This window comes from Rhipicephalus microplus, unplaced genomic scaffold (genome assembly GCF_043290135.1).
Source record: "Rhipicephalus microplus isolate Deutch F79 unplaced genomic scaffold, USDA_Rmic scaffold_223, whole genome shotgun sequence".
Classification (NCBI taxonomy): Eukaryota; Metazoa; Arthropoda; class Arachnida; order Ixodida; family Ixodidae; genus Rhipicephalus; species Rhipicephalus microplus.
Window position 1 is genome coordinate 162,501 of NW_027464794.1, and position 12,500 is coordinate 175,000.

A 12,500-nucleotide genomic window follows, 5' to 3' on the forward strand; every position below is an offset into this window, starting at 1 on the left:
CATTTTGATGTCGCCCCGGCTGACGTGGTTTTCGTTTTTCCGTGCCGCCCCGGCTGACGCGGTTTTCGTTTTTCCGTGCCGCCCCGGCTGACGCAGTTTTTGCGCCGCCCCGGCTGACGCGGTTTTCGCGCCGCCCCGGCTGACGCGGTTCCGACTTTGCACTTTTTGGCTCACCCCGGCTGGCGGCCCACTCACTCGATCGCCAGGTCTGTTTGCCCCGGTGGTTCCACCGCCAGGCTTAAGCGCGAACTTTTTTTGTTTGTTTTCTTTTGATTAAGCGCAAGCTTTTTTCTTTGTTTTCTTTTGATTAAGCGCGGGCTTTTTTCTTTGTTTTTTTTGCATTCGCCCCGGCAGACGCGGTTTTTGCGCCGCCCCGGCTGACGCGGTTTTTGCCGCCCCGGCTGACGCAGTTCGGACTTAGCACTTTTCGGCTGTGCCTGGCTGGCGGCCCACTCACTCGATCGCCATGTCTGTTTGCCACAGTTTTCCCGGTGGTGCCGCACCCGGGCTCGCCCCGGCTGACGCGGTTTCGTGCCGCCCCGGCAGACGCGGTTTTCGCGCCGCCCCGGCTGACGCGGTTTCGTGCCGCCCCGGCAGACGCGGTTTTTTGCCGCCCCGGCTGACGCAGTTCGGACTTGGCACTTTTTGGCTGAGCCTTGCTGGCGGCCCACTCACTCGATCGCCATGTCTGTTTGCCACAGTTTTCCCGGTGGTGCCGCACCCGGGCTCGCCCCGGCAGACGCGTTTTTTTTTTCTTTCGCCCCGGCTGACGCAGTTTTCGCGCCGCCCCGGCAGACGCGGTTTTCGCGCCGCCCCGGCAGACGCGGTTTTTTGCGCCGCCCCGGCTGACGCAGTTCGGACTTGGCACTTTTTGGCTGAGCCTGGCTGGCGGCCCACTCACTCGATCGCCATGTCTGTTTGCCACAGTTTTCCCGGTGGTGCCGCACCCGGGCTCGCCCCGGCTGACGCAGTTTTCGCGCCGCCCCGGCTGACGCGGTTTCGTGCCGCCCCGGCAGACGCGGTTTTTTGCGCCGCCCCGGCTGACGCGGTTTTTTGCCGCCCCGGCTGACGCAGTTCGGACTTGGCACTTTTCGGCTGTGCCTGGCTGGCGGCCCACTCACTCGATCGCCATGTCTGTTTGCCACAGTTTTCCCGGTGGTGCCGCACCCGGGCTCGCCCCGGCAGACGCGTTTTTTTTTTTCTTTCGCCCCGGCTGACGCAGTTTTCGCGCCGCCCCGGCTGACGCGGTTTCGTGCCGCCCCGGCAGACGCGGTTTTTTGCGCCGCCCCGGCTGACGCGGTTTTTGCCGCCCCGGCTGACGCAGTTCGGACTTAGCACTTTTTGGCTGAGCCTGGCTGGTGGCCCACTCACTCGATCGCCATGTCTGTTAGCCACAGTTTTCCCGGTGGTGCCGCACCCGGGCTCGCCCCGGCTGACGCAGTTTTCGCGCCGCCCCGGCTGACGCGGTTTCGTGCCGCCCCGGCAGACGCGGTTTTCGCGCCGCCCCGGCTGACGCGGTTTTTGCCGCCCCGGCTGACGCAGTTCGGACTTAGCACTTTTCGGCTGTGCCTGGCTGGCGGCCCACTCACTCGATCGCCATGTCTGTTTGCCACAGTTTTCCCGGTGGTGCCGCACCCGGGCTCGCCCCGGCTGACGCAGTTTTCGCGCCGCCCCGGCTGACGCGGTTTCGTGCCGCCCCGGCAGACGCGGTTGTCGCGCCGCCCCGGCTGACGCGGTTTCGTGCCGCCCCGGCAGACGCGGTTTTTTGCCGCCCCAGCTGACGCAGTTCGGACTTAGCACTTTTTGGCTGAGCCTTGCTGGCGGCCCACTCACTCGATCGCCATGTCTGTTTGCCACAGTTTTCCCGGTGGTGCCGCACCCGGGCTCGCCCCGGCAGACGCGTTTTTTTTTTCTTTCGCCCCGGCTGACGCAGTTTTCGCGCCGCCCCGGCAGACGCGGTTTTCGCGCCGCCCCGGCAGACGCGGTTTTTTGCGCCGCCCCGGCTGACGCGGTTTTTTGCCGCCCCGGCTGACGCAGTTCGGACTTGGCACTTTTTGGCTGAGCCTGGCTGGCGGCCCACTCACTCGATCGCCATGTCTGTTTGCCACAGTTTTCCCGGTGGTGCCGCACCCGGGCTCGCCCCGGCTGACGCAGTTTTCGCGCCGCCCCGGCTGACGCGGTTTCGTGCCGCCCCGGCAGACGCGGTTTTTTGCGCCGCCCCGGCTGACGCGGTTTTTTGCCGCCCCGGCTGACACGGTTCGGACTTTGCACTTTTCGGCTGTGCCTGGCTGGCGGCCCACTCACTCGATCGCCATGTCTGTTTGCCACAGTTTTCCCGGTGGTGCCGCACCCGGGCTCGCCCCGGCAGACGCGTTTTTTTTTTTTTTTTCTTTCGCCCCGGCTGACGCAGTTTTCGCGCCGCCCCGGCTGACGCGGTTTCGTGCCGCCCCGGCAGACGCGGTTTTTTGCGCCGCCCCGGCTGACGTGGTTTTTGCCGCCCCGGCTGACGCAGTTCGGACTTTGCACTTTTTGGCTGAGCCTGGCTGGCGGCCCACTCACTCGATCGCCATGTCTGTTTGCCACAGTTTTCCCGGTGGTGCCGCACCCGGGCTCGCCCCGGCAGACGCGTTTTTTTTTTTCCTTCGCCCCGGCAGACGTGGTTCCCCCCCCCCCTCCGTCTTTCTTTTTGTTTTTTTTTTTCGCCGCGGCTGAAGTGGATTTTTCGGTGCCTCGACGCCCCGGTAGTCGCGGTTTTTCCGTTTCCGCACGGCCCCGGCTGACGCTGCTCGGTCACAGTCGCCTTTTGTGGTGATTGCAGACTTCTTGAGCGCGGGTGTTTTTTTTTTTTGTTGTTGTTGTTGTTTTATTACGCATTCGCTCCAGCAGACGCTGTTTAGACTTTTTGTTTCCTCTTTTATCCTGCGACGAGGTGACGAGGTTTATTCGGTGCCCCGCCGCCCCGGCTGAAGTGATTTTTCCTGTCCCGTGCCGCCCCGGCTGACGCGGTTGGGACTTCGCGTTTGTTCGGCCGCCACGGGTTTTGGCGCACTCGCTCGGTTGCTTGTTGTTGCCACTTGTTGCGAACCCAGGTTTCTTGAGCGAGCGCGGGCGTTTTTTCTTCCTTTCTTTCTTTGTTCTATGTGTTAGCGAATCGGCCTTTAATATCACACGAGGACTCACAACCAACAATTTTCAGTTTGAAGTGTAAAAAATCTGCAGGTGTTGACGTAACTGACTTGCCCCGTACCCTTGAGTACATCCATGAAGTTCTCGTAGTACTACTAAATCGCATTATTCCAAGTGGAGAAATTCCCATAAACTTGCAAACCTCTACACGAAAATCGGTGCGCGTGATAAAGTTGAAAATTATCGTCCGATATCAAATGTGCCTTCTATAACACAAATTCTAGGAAAAAAAAAAAAAAAAACACTTGTTCGCCGTTTTCTGCGCCGTGACTGGCAGCACTCCGGCGAAGCGAAACGGGGTCGATTCGAGCACGATATCGGCGTCTTTCGACGTGCTCGCCGGCGACCGTCGCACGAGTACGTCGCACGAGCGCGTCTGCCGGGGCGCCGTTTGCGAAGCCGACGCAAAAGTGGGAACCGCCGCTCGGATGATCGCCGCTTTCGGCAGAGTGAGTGTTGGCACTCCGGGGAAGCGAAACAGCGTGAATGCGCCCACGAAATCGGCGTATTTTGAAGTGCCCGCCGGCGACCGTCGCACGAGTACGGTAAACCGCGTCAGCCGGGGCGTAGTTCGGGACGCCGACGAAAAAGTGGGAAGCGCAACTCGGATCTTCGCCGTTTTTGCAGGAGTGAGTGGCGGCCCTCCTGCGAGACCAAGAAGCATCGATTCGTGCACGAATTCGGCGCCTTTCGACGTGATCGCCGGCGACCGTCGCTCGAGTAGGGCAAACCGCGTCTGCCGGGGCGGGCTTCGGGACGCCGATGCGAAAGTGGGAAACGCTGCTCGGATGTTCGCCGTTTTTGGCCGAGTGAGTGCTGGCACACGGGCGAAGCCAAACGGGGCCGATTACGGCACGATATCGGCGTCTTTCGACGTGCCCGCCGGCGACCGTCGCACGAGTACGGTAAACCGCGTCAGCCCGGGCGGAGTTCGGGACGCCGATGCGAAAGTGGAGAACGCCGCTCGGATCTTCGCCGTTTTTGGAGGAGTGAGTGGCGGCACTCCGGAGAAGCCAAGGAGCGCCAATTAGCGCACGATATCGGCGTCTTTCGACGCGCTCGCCGGCGACCGTCGCACGAGTAGGGCAAACCGCGTCTGCCGGGGCGGGGTTTACGACGCCGACGCAAAAGTGGGAACCGCCGCTCGGATGTTGGCCGTTTTTGGCAGAGTGAGTGCTGGCACTCCGGCGACGCGAAAGAGCGCGAATGCGCCCACGAAAGTGGCGTATTTGGACGTGCGTGACGGCGACCGCTGCAGGAGTACGAAAAACCACGTCAGCCGGGGCGAGCGACACACGGCGGTCTGGGTGCTTATCGCTGCTATTATAGGGGCACCCCGGCAGACGCAGAAAAAAAAAAAAAATTTTCGACCTTCTTTTTTGCTGGTCGAGCTCGGGTAACCCAGGTCGCAATGGGAGCCGCGCACGAAAGCGGCGTCGCGAGACGCGTTCGCGGTCGCTAGTCGCACGAGCTCGGCAACCGCGTCAGCCGGCGCGGAGTTCGGGATGCCGACGGCTAAGTGGGTACCGCTGCTCGGATGTTCGCCGTTTTTGGCCGAGTGAGTGCTGGCACTCCGGTGAAGCCAAGGAGCGCCAATTCGTGCACGATATCGGCGTCTTTCGACGTGCCCGCCGGCCACCGCCGCACGAGTACGGCAAACCGCGTCTGCCGGGGCGGGGTTCGCGACGCGTACGCAATAGTGGGAACCGTCGCTCGGATGTTCGTCGTCTTTGGCCGAGCGAGTGCTGGCACTCCGGCGAAGCGAAACGGGGCCGATTCGGGCACGATATCGGCGTATTTCGACGTGCTCGCCGGCGACCGTCGCACGAGTACGGCAAAGCGCGTCTGCCGGGGCGAGGTTTGCGACGCCGACGAAAAAGTGGGAAGCGCCGCTCGGATCTTCGCCGTTTTTGCAGGAGTGAGTGGCGGCCCTCCTGCGAGACCAAGAAGCATCGACTCGCGCACGATATCGGTGTCTTTCGACGTGCCCGCCGGCCACCGCCGCACGAGTACGGCAAACCGCGTATGCCGGGGCGGGGTTGGCGACGCCGACGCAAAAGTGGGAACCGCCACTAGGATGTTCGCCGTTTTTGGCAGAGTGAGTGCTGGCACTCCGGCGAAGCGAAAGAGCGCGAATGCGCCCACGAAAGTGGCGTGTTTGGACGTGCTTGACGACGACCACCGCAGGAAAACGAAAAACCACGTCAGCCGGGGCGAGCGACCCATGGCGGTCTGGGTGCTTATCGCTGCTATTATAGGGGCACCCCGGCAGACGCAAAAAAAAAAAAAAAATTTTTTTCGACATTCTTTTTTGCTCGTCGACCTCGGGTGACCCAGGTCGCAGTGGGAGCCGCGCACGAAAGCGGCGTCGCGAGACGGCTTCGCGGTCGCTAGTCGCACGAGCTCGGCAACCGCGTCTGCCGGGGCGGAGTTCGGGACGCCGACGGCTAAGTGGGAACCGCCGCTCGGATGTTCGCCGTTTGTGGCCGAGTGAGTGCTGGCACTCCGGCGAAGCCAAACGGGGCCGATTCCGGCACGATATCGGCGTCTTTCTACGTGCTCGCCGGCGACCGTCGCACGAGTACGGCAAAGTGCGTCTGCCGGGGCGGGGTTTGCGACGCGTACGCAATAGTGAGAACCGTCGCTCGGATGTTCGTCGTCTTTCGCCGAGCCAGTGCTGGCAATCCGGCGAAGCCGAACGGAGCCGATTCGGGCACGATATCGGCGTCTTTCCACGTGCTCGCCGGCGACCGTCGCACGAGTACGGTAAACCGCGTCAGCCGGGGCGGAGTTCGGGACGCCGATGCGAAAGTGGGAAGCGCCGCTCGGATCTTCGCCGTTTTTGGAGGAGTCAGTGGCGGCACTCCGGTGAAGCCAAGGTGCGCCAATTCGCGCACGATATCGGCGTCTTTCGACGTGCCCGCCGGCCACCGTCGCACGAGTACGGCAAACCTCGTCTGCCGGGGCGGGGTTTGCGACGCCGACGCAAAAGTGGGAACCGCCGCTCGGATGTTCGCCGTTTTTGGCAGAGTGAGTGCTGGCACTCCGGCGAAGCGAAAGAGCGCGAATGCGCCCACGAAAGTGGCGTGTTTGGACGTGCTTGACGACGACCACCGCAGGAAAACGAAAAACCACGTCAGCCGGGGCGAGCGACCCATGGCGGTCTGGGTGCTTATCGCTGCTATTATAGGGGCACCCCGGCAGACGCAAAAAAAAAAAAAATTTTTTTCGACATTCTTTTTTGCTCGTCGACCTCGGGTGACCCAGGTCGCAGTGGGAGCCGCGCACGAAAGCGGCGTCGCGAGACGGCTTCGCGGTCGCTAGTCGCACGAGCTCGGCAACCGCGTCTGCCGGGGCGGAGTTCGGGACGCCGACGGCTAAGTGGGAACCGCCGCTCGGATGTTCGCCGTTTGTGGCCGAGTGAGTGCTGGCACTCCGGCGAAGCCAAACGGGGCCGATTCCGGCACGATATCGGCGTCTTTCTACGTGCTCGCCGGCGACCGTCGCACGAGTACGGCAAAGTGCGTCTGCCGGGGCGGGGTTTGCGACGCGTACGCAATAGTGAGAACCGTCGCTCGGATGTTCGTCGTCTTTCGCCGAGCCAGTGCTGGCACTCCGGCGAAGCCGAACGGAGCCGATTCGGGCACGATATCGGCGTCTTTCCACGTGCTCGCCGGCGACCGTCGCACGAGTACGGTAAACCGCGTCAGCCGGGGCGGAGTTCGGGACGCCGATGCGAAAGTGGGAAGCGCCGCTCGGATCTTCGCCGTTTTTGGAGGAGTCAGTGGCGGCACTCCGGTGAAGCCAAGGTGCGCCAATTCGCGCACGATATCGGCGTCTTTCGACGTGCCCGCCGGCCACCGTCGCACGAGTACGGCAAACCTCGTCTGCCGGGGCGGGGTTTGCGACGCCGACGCAAAAGTGGGAACCGCCGCTCGGATGTTCGCCGTTTTTGGCAGAGTGAGTGCTGGCACTCCGGCGAAGCGAAAGAGCGTGAATGCGCCCACGAAAGTAGCGTATTTGGACGTGCTTGACGGCGACCGCCGCAGGAGTACGAAAAACCACGTCAGCCGGGGCGAGCGACCCACGGCGGTCTGGGTGCTTATCGCTGCTATTATAGGGGCACCCCGGCAGACGCAGAAAGAAAAAAAAAAATGGGGACATGGCGTGCGTCACCGTGCGGCTTCGCAGCGTTGCCGAAGTCGCCGAGCCCTTCGACTGAGCCGAACGGCGGACAGGGAACGTTGGTCGGCCGTTCTAACCTGTCGGTGCCACGCCGAGACGTCGTTAAGGAAAACCGCGTCGTGGGCCTCTACGACGCCGTCGAGTCGTTGTACGTTTGGTGTCCAGCGTGTCGGCGGCGAGTAGCGGACACGTCGTTCACGACTTCGGTCTTTCGCAGTCGACGCGAACTTGCGGAGAGTCGTGGTGCCTCACGTTTTCGGCAGAAACCGCGGCGGAATTTTCCCGTGCGTGCGCGCACGACCTCGGTGCTGTGCCGTCAGCGTAGTGTTGCACAAACTCGTGGCCTACCCAAGGTGCGGTACGTTTGCGGCCGTATCCTCGGTGGGAATTTCGTGAGTAGGGTCGCAAATTCTACGACCTCGGCGGGTTTGAGAGCGACGTAGACTTGTGGCACGCTCAACATGCCACACGTTTCGGGGCACACCCGCGGTGAAATTTTCTCGAGTACGCTCGTATTAGGGCCCAAGGAGGTCTGGGTACTTATCGCTGCTATTATGTGGGGGTTCTCGTGAGCGGCGTACGCGAAAGCGACCGGGTGTCTGATATGCGGCGGGCTTCGGCCTCGTCAAGCGTGTCCTCGGGTCTGCTCCAGGGGAATCCACGGCAGTCGTCTGCAGCCTCATCCGCTTGATGCGTTAGGGGCTGGTTGTCGGACGGTGCCGTTTTACCACGATATCGAGGTGTGTTCCGTGTCGTCCTCGGGCGATTCAGATGCGAAAGCGCCGAAGACGCGGGCGTGACCCGTCGTCTGGCGGCTTTGCAGTCTCGGCTCCGTTGCTAGTTCCGGCCGGTCCACCGACAGTGCAGCGGGCTTGGGCAACCCGCACGGCGCGACCGAGTCGATGCAACGAAAAAGAGCGAGCATGAACGTGCTTCTTGCCGCACGGCTCCCACTCGTCTTTCGGGAAGGTTGTGCCGTAGCGAGCTCGAACGCCGTCATCTCGGAGTGCAAAATAAGCGTGTTGGGGCGCCTGAAGGTGGCCTCCGCCGCACACAGACTGCGTCCGGCCCGCCGAGGGCGAGGACGGACGCGCAGTCGAACGATTACCTGGTTGATCCTGCCAGTAATCATATGCTTGTCTCAAAGATTAAGCCATGCATGTCTAAGTACATGCCGAAATAAGGCGAAACCGCGAATGGCTCATTAAATCAGTTATGGTTCCTTAGATCGTTTCTTCCTACTTGGATAACTGTGGCAATTCTAGAGCTAATACATGCAGTGAGCCTGGAGCCCTTTGGGTAACGGGTGCTTTTATTAGACCAAGATCGATCGGGTTTCGGCCCGTATTGTGTGGTGACTCTGGATAACTTTGTGCTGATCGCATGGCCACGAGCCGGCGACGTTTCTTTCAAGTGTCTGCCTTATCAACTTTCGATGGTAGGTTACTTGCTTACCATGGTTGTTACGGGTAACGGAGAATCAGGGTTCGATTCCGGAGAGGGAGCCTGAGAAACGGCTACCACATCCAAGGAAGGCAGCAGGCGCGCAAATTACCCACTCCCGGCACGGGGAGGTAGTGACGAAAAATAACAATACGGGACTCTTTTGAGGCCCCGTAATTGAAATGAGTACACTCTAAATCCTTTAACGAGGATCAATTGGAGGGCAAGTCTGGTGCCAGCAGCCGCGGTAATTCCAGCTCCAATAGCGTATACTAAAGCTGCTGCGGTTAAAAAGCTCGTAGTTGGATCTCAGTTCCAGACGAGTAGTGCATCTACCCGATGCGACGGCTCGGACTGAACATCATGCCGGTTCTTTCTTGGTGCACTTCATTGTGTGCCTCGAGATGGCCGGTGCTTTTACTTTGAAAAAATTAGAGTGCTCAACGCAGGCGAGTCGCCTGAATAAACTTGCATGGAATAATAGAACAAGACCTCGTTTCTGTTCTGTTGGTTTTTGGAATACGAGGTAATGATTAAGAGGGACGGACGGGGGCATTCGTATTGCGGCGCTAGAGGTGAAATTCTTGGACCGTCGCAAGACGAACTACTGCGAAAGCATTTGCCAAGAATGTTTTCATTGATCAAGAACGAAAGTCAGAGGTTCGAAGGCGATCAGATACCGCCCTAGTTCTGACCATAAACGATGCCAACCAGCGATCCGCCTGAGTTACTCAAATGACTCGGCGGGCAGCTTCCGGGAAACCAAAGTATTTGGGTTCCGGGGGAAGTATGGTTGCAAAGCTGAAACTTAAAGGAATTGACGGAAGGGCACCACCAGGAGTGGAGCCTGCGGCTTAATTTGACTCAACACGGGAAAACTTACCCGGCCCGGACACTGGGAGGATTGACAGATTGAGAGCTCTTTCTTGATTCGGTGGATGGTGGTGCATGGCCGTTCTTAGTTGGTGGAGCGATTTGTCTGGTTAATTCCGATAACGAACGAGACTCTAGCCTATTAAATAGGTGCGGGGTTCCCAGCACCTTACAACCTTCTTAGAGGGACAAGCGGCTCCTAGCCGCACGAAACAGAGCAATAACAGGTCTGTGATGCCCTTAGATGTCCGGGGCCGCACGCGCGCTACACTGAAGGAAGCAGCGTGTCTTTATCCCTGTCTGAAAAGACTGGGTAACCCGTGGAACTTCTTTCGTGATTGGGATAGGGGCTTGCAATTGTTCCCCTTGAACGAGGAATTCCCAGTAAGCGCGAGTCATAAGCTCGCGTTGATTACGTCCCTGCCCTTTGTACACACCGCCCGTCGCTACTACCGATTGAATGATTTAGTGAGGTCTTCGGACCGATGTCCGGCGCGGCCTTTCGGTTGCGCCGGTCTGTTGGAAAGATGACCAAACTTGATCATTTAGAGGAAGTAAAAGTCGTAACAAGGTTTCCGTAGGTGAACCTGCGGAAGGATCATTAACGGATTGTGAAGGGTGAGCGCCTCAGCTGCGTCTGCGCCCGACACTTTCTGCCGCTGACCCCGTTTGGACGCGGGGTCGGCTTTTCCCCACGGGGCTGCCTGAATGTGGAGCGGCACCCCGTGACAAATTGTTGCGCCCAGCGGACGCCAACACCGCGACCTTGGACGGTCGGCCAGGTGGCGGACGCGGGTACAAACGGCGCAACGCACTCATAGGTCGGCTTTCGACCCGCCACTGCACCGTGGCTCGAAGCGCTCGAAATGCGCGACCCGACCGCTGCGGGACCGCCTAGTACTGTAAACAGGAGCGGCGGAGCGCGAACGGCGAGTCGTGGTTACGTCGGTAGAAGGCGAGGCTGCGCGTTCCCGAAACGCCAGCCGAGTGCCCTCCCGACCGTTCGAGCGTGCAAGAACGAGACCCGACAATCGCGCGGCGACTGCCAAGTACGAGAGGAACGGCACAAGCGTCGGCGGTCGGTCAAGGAACTGGCGATGTGACGGGTCCGCTGTGCACCAGTGCATACCGTCCCGCCGTCCGCGGCAAGCGCCTCCGCGTCCTCGGGTGACGGAGGCTGCCGGTCGGTTCTTGCAGGCGAGGGATCTCGCTGGCACCGGTTCGCGTTGACGCGCGGCCGGTCATGGCACGGCGATGCGACGGCCGAGGTGCGCAGTACTCGATGGAGGAACCGCACGCTCCGATGACCGTCCCGCCCTCCGCGGCGTATGCGTACCGACCGTAATGGTTGCAGCAGCGCCGGCCGGCTTTTGAATTCGCCACACGAAACACGGTGCGAGATCGCGGTTAGGGGAGCGTCGACGTTGCCAGGCGTTTTGCTTGCTGCCGAGGGAAAGGCGGCACGGCCACGTCGCGCTCGTCGCGATTAGCGGGTCTGCGCGCTTTGGGAAGGTGCCGCAACGACTTGCCGAAAGAGGAAGCACGGAAGAACGAGGGACTTGGACGTCCCGACAATTGAACGCACTTGCGGCCAGGCCCTTGCTGGCTTCGTTCTTCCGCCTCGAGTAGGCTCGTACGCGGCTCCGGCGCCGAAAGTGGTCCTTGGCACCGACTTCGGTGGACGTGGGAAGTGCCGCGCAAGTACGGCGCGCCTGGCTCCACCTGTTGGCTAAAGTAGGCAGCCGGATCGGCATTTTGGTGTGCGGTGGCAAACCGTGGATGCGAAAAAAGCTTGTGCGATTTCGTGGAACAAAAAGCGGGGGTCCCCCTTTTTATGCGGAGGAGACCGACCCGCCCGCCGTGGTGAACCGCGACGCCACGGTAAAAACGGGAGAGGCTTGTCGATGGGACCGTGCATCCCGCGCTCCACGGAGGCCGGGAGGCGGCCGCCCGAGGAAATGTGTAGCCGTCGAGGCCCGCATCTGCGTGCACTCTTATCCAAATGGGTGTACCGCAGGCATTTTCTGGTTAGGCGGGCCAATGAGAGCGAGCACACAACGATACCTACGGGTCCGGCTTGGAGAACCGGCTTCGACGCCTCCCGAGTATTTATAGAGGGGTGGACCACGAAAGCACTCGCAAGTAGCGGAAGCGAAACGCCGTCCGAAACACACCGTTTGCTCGATTTGCGGCAGCCGAAAAAGGCGCGGCAGAGTTTTGGAGTCCAAGCGTGCGCTGAAAAGCGCCCTTCTTGGCCACTGTTTGGCCGAGTGCCAGAAACGTTTGGTTTTGACTGTACGGAATTGAACAAACACTTTTTCACGACTCTAAGCGGTGGATCACTCGGTTCTCGGGTCGATGAAGAACGCAGCCAGCTGCGAGACTTGGTGTGAATTGCAGGACACACTGAGCACTGATTCTTTGAACGCACATTGCGGCCTTGGGTCTTCCCTTGGCTTCGTCTGTCTGAGGGTCGGATCACATATCAAGAGAGCCTTCGGCGCACAAGGGAACGTGAGCCGTCGACTCGTTTTGACCGCGTCGGCAACACGGACAGCACGCTGAACACCTCACAGCGAGCGCCAACAGCGGCCACTCAAGGGCGAGACGGTGGCGACCGTCGTGCCAGAGCCCAACCGAAACGGGGGCGACCGACTGCATTGAGGATGTGGCACCTCGTTGAGACCGCCGCAGGACTTCGAGTCGGAAGGAAGCCTGCAGGGAAAGTGCGGTCGAGGTTGCGTACTCCTCTCTGCGACCGGGCGCGCAAGAGCTGCGAGAGCCACGGACGCGCAACTTTAACGCACGGTAAA

General features: G+C 60.7%; 2 non-coding genes across 2 annotated transcripts; both read left to right on the forward strand.

The window, feature by feature from the left end:
- Positions 1-8,476: 8,476 nt before the first annotated feature.
- On the forward strand, positions 8,477-10,291 carry LOC142792479 (small subunit ribosomal RNA). The gene has a single exon (XR_012890954.1). It is a non-coding gene; the product is annotated as a small subunit ribosomal RNA (ribosomal RNA).
- Positions 10,292-12,010: 1,719 nt separating this feature from the next.
- Positions 12,011-12,163, forward strand: LOC142792467 (5.8S ribosomal RNA). Its single transcript, XR_012890942.1, has one exon. It is a non-coding gene; the product is annotated as a 5.8S ribosomal RNA (ribosomal RNA).
- Positions 12,164-12,500: the final 337 nt, after the last annotated feature.